The sequence below is a fragment of the Amblyomma americanum genome, chromosome 1 (genome assembly GCF_052857255.1).
Source record: "Amblyomma americanum isolate KBUSLIRL-KWMA chromosome 1, ASM5285725v1, whole genome shotgun sequence".
Classification (NCBI taxonomy): Eukaryota; Metazoa; Arthropoda; class Arachnida; order Ixodida; family Ixodidae; genus Amblyomma; species Amblyomma americanum.
The window spans coordinates 389,003,840-389,016,330 of record NC_135497.1 but is presented as its reverse complement, the minus strand read 5'-3'; the positions used below and the strand labels follow the sequence as shown (position 1 = coordinate 389,016,330).

The window sequence follows — 12,491 nt, the reverse complement described above, 5'->3', positions numbered from 1 at the left end:
TCAGTTTTTACACCCAAGTTTGCTTTATCCGCTCCATCCTTTTACAGCCGTCAGGGCCCGAAAGCCGCGACGCGTAGCTTTCGCCTTGCGGTACGTTTATTCTCGTCTGCGCTCCCGCGTGAAAGACGCTCCTCACGCCGCGGGATACGAAAAGCATGAGAACAACGCTGAGGAACAAAGGGGTTCATATCGAGAATGCATTTTAAGCGCACCATCGGATGTTGTGTGTTTACACGCCGAACTGGGACGGCGTTAAATGGCCCACGATATGTGGCACTCAGGAATCTGGGAAGGGGACTTAGAAGAAAGCATGCATTGCGTTATGAGCCTAAAATGTGACCCTGCATCTCCTGCTCATGCTTCTCCGCTGCCGCAGTTTCTGCGAACATTATAAAGCCGTGAAGGGCTCACCGGACAAGAGCGACCAACAAACTGCACCGAGTGTCATGCACAATCTGCATCACGCACTTCTAGCCACCCATTTCATCACTCGCTCCACTCACTCACTCACACACTCACTCACTAATTAACTCACTCACTCACTCACTCGCTTCACTCACTAACTTACTCATACACTCGCTCACTCACTCACTCACTCACACACTCACTCACTCACTCACAAACTCACTCGCTCACTCATACACTCACTCCCTCCCGCACACACACGCACTCACTCACTCATTCACTCACTCGATCACTCACGCACTCACTCACTCAATCACTCACACAATCACTCACCCACTCACTCATTAACACACTCACTCACTCACTCATTCACTCACCCACTCACACACACACACTCACTCACTCACTCGCTCACTCACTCAATCATTCACTCACCCACTCACTCATTCACACACTCACTCACTCACCCACTCACACACACACACACACTCACTCGCTCACTCACTCACTCATTCACTCACTCGCTCCACTCACTCACTCCACTAACTCACACACTCCCTCACTCATTCACTCACTCACACACACTCACACACTCACTCGCTCACTCACTCACACACACAATTACTCACTCATTCACTCACTCACGCACTCATTCACTCACTAATTCACTCACTCACTCATTCACACACTCACTCACACCCTCTCACGCACACTCACTCATTCGCTCACTCACACACTCGCTCACTCTCTCACTCACACACACACTCACTCACTCACTCGCTCACTCGCTCACTCACTCACTCACACACACTCACTCACACACGCACTCACTGACTCATTCAATCACTCACTCACGCACTCACTCACTCACACATTCGCTCATTCACTCACTCACTCATTCACTCACTCACACACTCATTCATTCACTCACTCACTCATTAACTCACTCACGCACTCACACACTATTCACTCACTCACTCACTCGATCATTCACTCACACTCACTCACACACTCATTCACTCATTCACTCACTCACTCATTCACTCACTCATTCACTCACTCACTCATTACCTCACTCACACACTCACTCACTCACTCATTCACTCAATCATTCACTCATTCACTCACTCACTCGCTCCACACACTCACTTACTCACAAACTCGCTCACTCACTCACTCACTCACTCACTCACACACTCACTCGCTCACTCATACACTCACTCACTCATTCACTCACTCGATCACTCACGCACTCACTCACTCAATCACTCACTCACTCACAAAATCACTCACCCACTCACGCATTCACACACTCACTCACTCACTCATTCACTAACCCATTAACACACACACACTCACTCACTCGCTCACTCACTCACTCATTCACTCACTCGCTCCACTCACTCACTCCACTCACTAACTCACACACTCACTCATTCACTCACTCACACACTCAATCTCTCGCTCACTGGCTCACTCACACACACACACACTGACTCACTCACTCCTTCTCTCACTCATTCACTCACTCACTCAATCACAAACTCACTCACTCCCTCACTCACTCACTCTCACACACACTCACTCATTCATTCACTCGCTCACTCGCTCACTCCACTCACTCACACACTCAGTCACACACAGTCGCTCACTCACACACACACTCACTCACTGACTCATTCACTCACTCACACACACACTCACTCATTCACTCACCCATTCACTCACTCACACACTCCCTCACTCATTCACTCACATACTCACTTACTCACTCCCTCAAACATACTCACGCACTGACACACTCACTCACACACATACTCACTCACTCACTGACAAACTCACTCGCTCACTCACTCATTCACTCACTCACTCATTCATTCACTCACTCATTCACTCACTCACTCATTAACTCGCTCACTCACTCTTACTCACTCAGTCATTCACTCACTCACTCATTCACTCACTCACTCACACACTCACTCACTTACTCACACACTCACTCACATACACACTCATTCACTCGCTCACTCACTGACTAACACACTCACTCACTCATTCATTCACTCGCTCACTCACTCACTCGCTCACTCACTCACACACACCCTCACTCACTCACTCATTCACTCACTCGCTCACTCACTCCACTCACTCACACACATACACACACACTCACTCATTCATTCAATCACACCTCACTCGCTCCACTCACTCACTCATTCATTCACTCACTCATTCATTCACTCACTCATTAACTCGCTCACTCACTCTTACTCACTCAGTCATTCACTCACTCACTCACTCATTCACACAAAAAACTCCCTCGCACACACACTCACTCACTCATTCACTCACTCACACACTCACTCACACACTCACTCACTCGCTCACTCACTCACGCACTCATTCATTCCCTCACTCATTCACTTACAAACTCACTCACTCACGCACTCAAACACACACACACACTCACTCCTTCACTCACACTCACTCCCTGACTCATTCACTCACTCACTTTCTCACGCACTCACTCACACTCACTCATTCACTCATTAACTCGCTCACTCACTCTTACTCAGTCATTCACTCACCCACTCATTCATTCACTCACTCACTCACACATTCACTCACACACACACACACTCACTCACTCACTCATTCCATCAAACACACACACTCACTCGCTCACGCACTCAAACCCTCACACCCACACTAACTCACTCACTCATTCCCTCACTCACTGACACTCACTCGCTCAATCACACACTCACTCACTCTTTCATTCATTCGCTCACTCGCACCACTCATTCACACACTCACTCACAAACTCACTCACTCAGACACTCTCACACTTTCACTCACTCACGCGCGCACTCCCTCACTCACTCATTCACTCACTCCCTCTCTCACTCGCTCACTCACAAACTAATCACTCACTCACACACTCACTCACTTACTCACTCACTTACTCACTCACATATTCACTCACACACACTCACTCACTCACTCGCTCACTCACTCACTCACACGCTCACTCACTCACTTATTCACTCACTCACTCGCTCACTCACTCACTCCCTCACACACACACTCACTCATTCACTCACTCGCTCACTCACTCACTCTGTCACATACACTCATTCACTCATTCACTCCCTCGCTCACTCACGCACTCACACACTCACTCACTCACTCGCTCAATAACTCAACCACTCACTCACTCGCTCAATAACTCACGCACTCACTCGCCCACTCACTCACGCGCTCATTCATTCACTCACTCATTCACTCACTCACACACTCACTCACTCATTCACACACTCACTCACTCACACACTCACACACACACTCACTCACTCCACTGACTCACACACTCACTCACTCACTCATTCACTCACTCACTCATTCACTCACACACTCACACACTCACTCACTCATTCACACACTCACTCACGCACTCAAACACACACTCACTCACTCGCCTACTCACTCGCTCGACTCACTCACCCACTCATTCACTCATTCACTCACTCACTCACTAATTCACTCTAACACAATCACTCACTCACTCGCTCAATAACTCACCCACTCTCTCGCTTATTCACTCACACACTCACTCACATACACACTCGCTCAGTAATTCACTCACTCGCTCCCCTCACTCACTCGTTCACTCACTCGCTCCACTCACTCACTCATTCACTCGTTCACTCACACACGCACTCACACACACTCACTCACTCACTCGCTCGCTTGCTCACTCACTCACTCACACACTCACTCACTCAAACACACACACTCACTCACTCGCTCACTCACTCCACTCACTCACTCTCTCGCTCACTCACACACTCACACACTCACTCACTCAGCCGTTTTGTGGGGTATACTTTGCATTATTGCGTATTAGCTGCTGCCTGACAGCTAAGCATTAGGTTCCGGCAAAGAAAATGAGGACGTTGGATTTCCTGACAGAGAGCGCGAACTCACCTTGATTTGTATTTTCCTCACCCATAAGGTGCGCAGGGCTCTAGTAATATCCAGAGATCATTCCTGTCCTCCATACGCACTGAGCTTGTATATTTGACGTGTCCAAGCCTGGTCCGGGGCCCTTTAAGGATTCAAAGTGTTCACATACATCAAGCAGAGAAATTATGCTTGCCTTGGCATTCTGCTGTCGCTTTTTCGGAAAGAATGCTGATGAATGCGTTTTCATCGCAGACTAACAACAGGAATATCTAGATGGCTCACTCCATATCACTCACTCACTCATTCACTCACTCACACACTCACTCACACACTCACTCACTCACTCACTCAAAAAACCACTCCCACTCACGCATTCACACACTCACTCACTCATTCACTCACCCATTCACACACACACACACACACACACACACACACACACACACACACACACACACACACACACACACACACACACACACACACACACACACACACACACACACACACACACACACACACACACACACACACACACACACACACACACACACACACACAAACACACTCACTCATTCACTCACTCACTCCACTCACTCACACAATCACTAACTCATTCACTCACTCACACACTCACTCACTCACTCGCTCACTGGCTCACTCACACGCACACTCACTAACTCACTCCTTCACTCACTCATTCACAAACTCACTCACTCCCTCTCACACACACTCACTCACTCATTGACTCACTCACTCACACACTCATTCATTCACTCATTAACTCGCTCACTCAGTCTTACTCACTTAGTCATTCACTCACTCATTCATTCCCTCACACACTCACTCACTCACACACACACTCACTCACTCCGTCACACACACACTCACTCACTCGCTCACTCACTCAATCCCTCACAGCCACACTAACTCACTCACACGTTCCCTCACTCACTCACACTCACTCGCTCACTCACACACTCACGCTTTCATTCACTCGCTCACTCGCTCCACTCACTCACACACTCACTCACTCAGACACTCACACACACACACTCACTTTTTCACTCACGCACGCACTCACTCACGCACGCACTACCTCCCTCATTAACTCATTCCCTCACTCACTCGCTCATTCATACACCCACTCTCTCTCACACACTCACTCACTTACTCACTGACTCACACTTTCACTCACACACACGCACCCACTCGCTCACTAACTCACTCACACGCTCACTCACTTACTTATTCACTCAGTCACTCGCTCACTCACTCACTCCCTCACACACACACTCACTCACTCATTCACTCACTCACTCGCTCACTCACACACTCACTCACTCTGTCACACACTCACTCACGCACTCACTTACACACTCCCTCACTCGCTCAATAACTCGTCCACTAACTCACTCGCTCAATAACTCACGCACTCACTCGCTCACTCACGCACTCATTCATTCACTCATTCACTCACTCACACACTCACTGACGCACTCACACGCACACTCACTAACTCGCTCCACTGACTCACCCACACACTCACTCACTCATTCTCTCACTCACTCACTCATTCACTCACTCACACACTCACTCACTTATTCACACACTTACTCACGCACTCACACACACACACACTCCCTCTCTCGCCTACTCACTCGCTCGGCTCACTCACTCACACACTCACTCATTCACTCACTCACTCATTCGCTCACTCACACACTCACTCATTCAGTCACTCACTCACTCATTCACTCACTAACTCACTTCCTCACTCGCTCATTCACTCACTCACTCATTCACTCTAACACAATCACTCACTCACTCGCTCAAAAACTCGCCCACTCTCTCGCTCCCTCACTCACACTCTCACTCACTCACATACACACTAACTCAATCATTCACTCTCTCGCTCCACTTACACACTCACTTACTCACTCGCTCAATAACTCGTCCAGTAACTCACTCACTCAATAACTCACGCACTCACTCGCTCACTCACTCACGCACTCATTCATTCACTCATTCACTCACTCAATCATTCACTCACTCACACACTCACACACCCACTCACTTATTCACACACTCACTCACGCACTCACACACACACACTCACTCAATCGCTCGGCTCACTCACTCACGCACTCACTCATTCAGTCACTCACACACTCACTCATTCACTCACTCACTCATTCACTCACTAACTCCCTCACTCGCTCAGTCACTGACTCATTCACTCTAACACAATCACTCACTCACTCGCTCAATAATTCACCCACTCACTCGCTCACTCACTCGCTCACTCACACACTCACTCACACACACACACTCACTCACTCGCTTACTCACTCCACTCACTCACTCTCTCGCTCACTTAACCACTCACACACTCAAGCACTCACACACTCACTCACTCACAAAACTACTCACCCACTCACGCATTCACACACTCACTCACTCATGCACTCATCCATTCACACACACACACACACACACACACACACACACACACACACACACACACACACACACACACACACACACACACACACACACACACACACACACACACACACACACACACACACACACACACTCACTGACTCATTCACTCCACTCACTCACTCACACACTCACTCACTCTTACTCACTCAATCATTCACGCACTCACTCATTCACTCACTCACACACTCACTCACTTACTCACTCACACGCTCACTCACTCACTCACTCGCTCACTCACTGACTAACACACTCACTCACTCATTCACTCGCTCACTCACTCACTCCCCCGCACACACTCACTCATCCACTCACTCACTCGCTCACTCACTCACACACACCCTCACTCACTGACTCATTCACTCACTCGCTCACTCACTCCACTCACTCACACACATACACACACACTCACTCATTCACTCACTCACAGACACACTCACTCACTCACACACTCGCTCACTCCACTCACTCACTCATTCATTCACTCACTCACTCACTCATTCACTCACTCATTAACTCGCTCACTCACTCTTACTCACTCAATCACTCACTCACCCACTCATTCATTCACTCACTCACACACTCACTCAAACACGCACACTCACTCACTCCATCAAACACACACACTCACTCGCCAACTCACTCAATCCCTCACACCCACACTAACTCACTCACTCATTCCCTCACTCACTCACACTCACTCGCTCACTCACACACTCACTTACTCTTTCATTCACTCGCTCACTCGCTCCACTCATTCACACACTCACTCACTCACACATTCACTCGCTCAGACACTCTCACACTTTCATTCATTCACTCACGCACGCACTCCCTCACTCACTCATTCAGTCACTCCCTCTCTCACTCGCTCACTCACACACCTAATCACTCACTCAGACACTCACTCACTTACTCACTCACATATTCACTCACACACACTCACTCACTCACTCGCTCACTCACTCACACGCTCATTAACTCGCTCACTCACTCTTACTCACTCAGTCATTCACTCACTCACTCACTCATTCACTCAATCACACATTCACTCACTTACTCACTCACTCACTCACACACAGACTCACTCACTCACTCACACACTCACTCACTCATTGACTCACTCATTCACATACTCACTCCCTCGCACACACACTCACTCATTCACTCACTCACACTCTCGCTCACACACTCACTCACTCGTTCACTCACTCGCTCACTCACTCACGCACTCATTCATTCACTCACTCATTCACTTACACACTCACTCACGCACTCACACACACACACTCACTCATTCACTCACTCACTCCTTGACTCATTCATTCACTCACTTTCTCACGCACTCACTCACACTCACTCATTCACTCACTCATTCACTCATTAACTCGCTCACTCACTCTTACTCACTCAGTCATTCACTCACCCACTCATTCATTCACTCACTCACACACTCACTCACACACGCACACTCACTCACTCACTCCATCAAACACACACACTCACTCGCCAACTCACTCAATCCCTCACACCCACACTAACTCACTCACTCATTCCCTCACTCACTCACACTCACTCGCTCACTCACACACTCACTCACTCACTCTTTCATTCACTCGCTCACTCGCTCCACTCATTCACACACTCACTCACTCACACATTCACTCACTCAGACACTCTCACACTTCCATTCACTCACGCACGCACTCCCTCACTCACTCATTCACTCACTCCCTCTCTCACTCGCTCACTCACACACCTAATCACTCACTCACACACTCACTCACTTACTCACTCACATATTCACTCACACGCACTCACTCACTCACTCGCTCACTCACTTACTCACACGCTCACTCACTCACTCACTCCCTCCCTCACACACACACTCACTCACTCCCTCACACACACACTCACTCACTCATTCACTCACTCGCTCACTCACTCACTCTCTCACATACACTCACTCACTCATTCAGTCACTCGCTCACTCACTCACTCACTCACACACTCACTCACAGACTCACTCGCTCAATAACTCATCCACTCACTCACTCGCTCAATACATACGCACTCACTCGCTCACTCACTCACTCACGCACTCATTCATTCACTCACTCATTCACTCACTCACACACTCACTCACTCATTCCCACACTCACTCACTCACACACTCACACACACGCTCACTCACTCACTCACTCCACTGACTCACACACTCACTCATTCACTCACTCACTCATTCACTCACTCGCACACTCACACACTCACTCACTCATTCACACACTCACTCACGCACTCACACACACACTCAGTCACTCGCCTACTCACTCGCTCAACTCACTCACTCACTCATTCACTCACTCATTCACTCTAACACAATCACTCACTCACTCGCTCAATAACTCACCCACTCTCTCGCTCATTCACTCACACACTCACTCACATACACACTCACTCAGTCATTCACTCACTCGCTCCCTTCACTGACTCGTTCACTCACTCGCTCCACTCACACACTAACGCACTCGCTCACTCACACACGCACTCACTCTCACACACTCACTCGCTCGCTCACTCACTCACTCAGACACTCACTCACACACTCACTCACTCACACTCACTCACTCGCTCACTCACTCACTCCACTCACTCTCTCGCACACTCACTTACCCACTCACACACTCATTCACTCAGCCGTTTTGTGGGGTATACTTTGCATTAATGCGTAATAGCTGCTGCCTGACACCTAAGTATTAGGTTCCGGCAAGGAAAATGAGGACGTTGTATTTCCTGACAGAGAGCGCGAACTCACCTTGATTTGTATTTTGCTCGCCCATAAGGTGCGCATGGCACTAGTAATATCCAGAGATCATTCTTGTCCTCCATACGCACTGAGCTTGTATATTTGACGTGTCCAAGCCTGGTCCGGGGCCCTTTAAGGATTCAAAGTGTTCACACACATCAAGCAGAGAAATTATGCTTGCCTTGGCATTCTGCTGTCGCTTTTTCGGAAAGAATGCTGATGAATGCGTTTTTATCGCAGACTATTAACAGGAATATCTAGATGGCTCACTCCATATCACTCACTCACTCACTCACAAAACCACTCACCCACTCACGCATTCACACACTCACTCACTCATTCACTCACCCATTCAAACACACACACACACACTCACTCACTCATTCACTCACACACTCACTAACTCATTCACTCACTCACACACTCACTCAATCATTCGCTCACTGGATCACTCACTCACACACACACTCACTCGCTCCTTCACTCTCTCATTCACTCACTCACTCATTCACAAACTCACTCACTCCCTCTCACACACACTCACTCGCTCATTCACTCACTCTCACACACTCTCACTCACTCACTCATTCACTCGCTCCACTCACTCACTCACACACTCGCTCATTCACTCATTCACTCACTCACGCACTTACTCACACACTCACTCATTCATTCATTAACTCGCTCACTCACTCTTACTCACTCAGTCATTCACTCATTCACTCATTCATTCACTCACACACTCACCCACTCACTCACAAACATACTCACTATCTCCGTCACACACACACTCACTCACTCGCTCACTTACTCAATCCCTCACAGCCACACTAACTCACTCACTCATTCCCTCACTCACACTCTCTTGCTCACTCACACACTCACTCTTTCACTCACGCACGCACGCACTCACGCACGCACTCCCTCACTAATTCACTCACTCCCTCTCTCACTCGCTAATTCACACACCCACTCACTCTCTCACACACTCACTCACTCACTCACACATTCACTCACACACACGCACTCACTCGCTCACTAACTCACTCACTCGCTCACTCACTCGCTCACTCGCTCACTCACTCACTCACTCGCTCACTCACACACTCACTCACTCTGTCGCACACACACACTCACTCACTCACGAACTCACTCACTTACACACTCACTCACTCGCTCAATAACTCGTCCACTAACTCACTCGCTCAATAACTCACGCACTCACTCGCTCACTCACTCATTCATTCACTCATTCACTCATTCACACACTCACTCACACATTCACACACTCACTCACGCACTCACACACACACACTCACTAACTCGCTCCACTGGCTCACTCACTCACTCATTCTCTCACTAGCTCATTCACTCACTCACACACTCACTCACTTATTCACACACTCACTCACGCACTCACACACACACACACTCACTCACTCGCCTACTCACTGGCTCGGCTCACTCACTCACGCACTCAATCATTCACTCACTCACACACTCACTCATTCACTCACTCACTCACTCATTCACTCACTAACTCACTCACTCACTCATTCACTCATTCACTCTAACACAATAACTCACTCACTCGCTCAATAACTCGCCCACTCACTCGCTCACTCACTCACACACTCACTCACTCACATACACACTCACTCAGTCATTCACTCACTCGCTCCACTTACTCACTCACTCGCTCAATAACTCGTCCACTAACTCACTCGCTCAATAACTCACGCACTCACTCGCTCACTCACTCACGCACTCATTCATTCACTCATTCACTCACTCACACACTCACTCACTCATTCACACACTCACTCACTCACGCACTCACACACACGCTCACTAACTCGCTCCACTGACTCACTCACGCACTCACTCATTCTCTCACTCACTCACTCATTCACTCACTCACACACTCACTCACTTATTCACACACTCACTCACGCACTCACACAGACACACTCACTCACTCGCCTACTCACTCGCTCGGCTCACTCACTCACGCACTCACTCATTCATTTACTCATACACTCACTCACTCACTCACTCATTCACTCACTCACTTATTCACACACTCACTCACGCACTCACACACACTCACTCACTCGCCTACTCACTCGCTCGGCTCACTCACTCACGCACACACTCATTCACTCACTCACACACTCACTCACTCACTCACTCACTCATTCACTCACTCACTCACTCATTCACTCACTCACTAACTCACTCACTCGCTCATTCACTCACTCACTCATTCACTCTAACACAATCACTCACTCACTCGCTCAATAACTAACCCACTCTCTCGCTCACTCACTCACATACACACTCACTCACTCATTCACTCACTCGCTCCACTCACACACTCACTCACTCGCTCACACACGCACTCACTCACTCACTCACACACTCACTCACTCGCTCACTCACTCACTCACACACTCACTCACACTCACACACACACACACACTCACTCACTCGCTCCGCTCACTCACTCAGCTGTTTTGTGGGGTTTACTTTGCATTAATGCGTTAAAGCTGCAGCCTGACAGCTAAGTATTAGGTGCCGGCAAAGAAAATGAGGACGTTGGATTTCCTGAAAGAGAGCGCGAACTCCCCTTGATTTGTATTTTCCTCGCCCATAGGGTGCGCATGGCTCTAGTAATAGCCAGAGAAGATCATTCCTGTCCTCCGTACGCACTGAGCTTGTATATTTGAAGTGTCCAAGCCTAGTCCGGGGCCCTTTAAGGATTCAAAGTGTTCACGCACATCAAGCAGAGAAATGATGCTTGCCTCGG

General features: G+C 48.7%; 2 pseudogenes; both read left to right on the top strand.

Annotated features, from left to right (window-relative positions):
* The first annotated feature begins 4,768 nt into the window (after positions 1–4,768).
* LOC144116490 (uncharacterized) lies at positions 4,769–9,629 on the top strand (annotated as a pseudogene).
* Positions 9,630–9,943: 314 nt separating this feature from the next.
* LOC144123135 (uncharacterized) lies at positions 9,944–12,221 on the top strand (annotated as a pseudogene).
* The last annotated feature ends 270 nt before the right edge of the window (positions 12,222–12,491 follow it).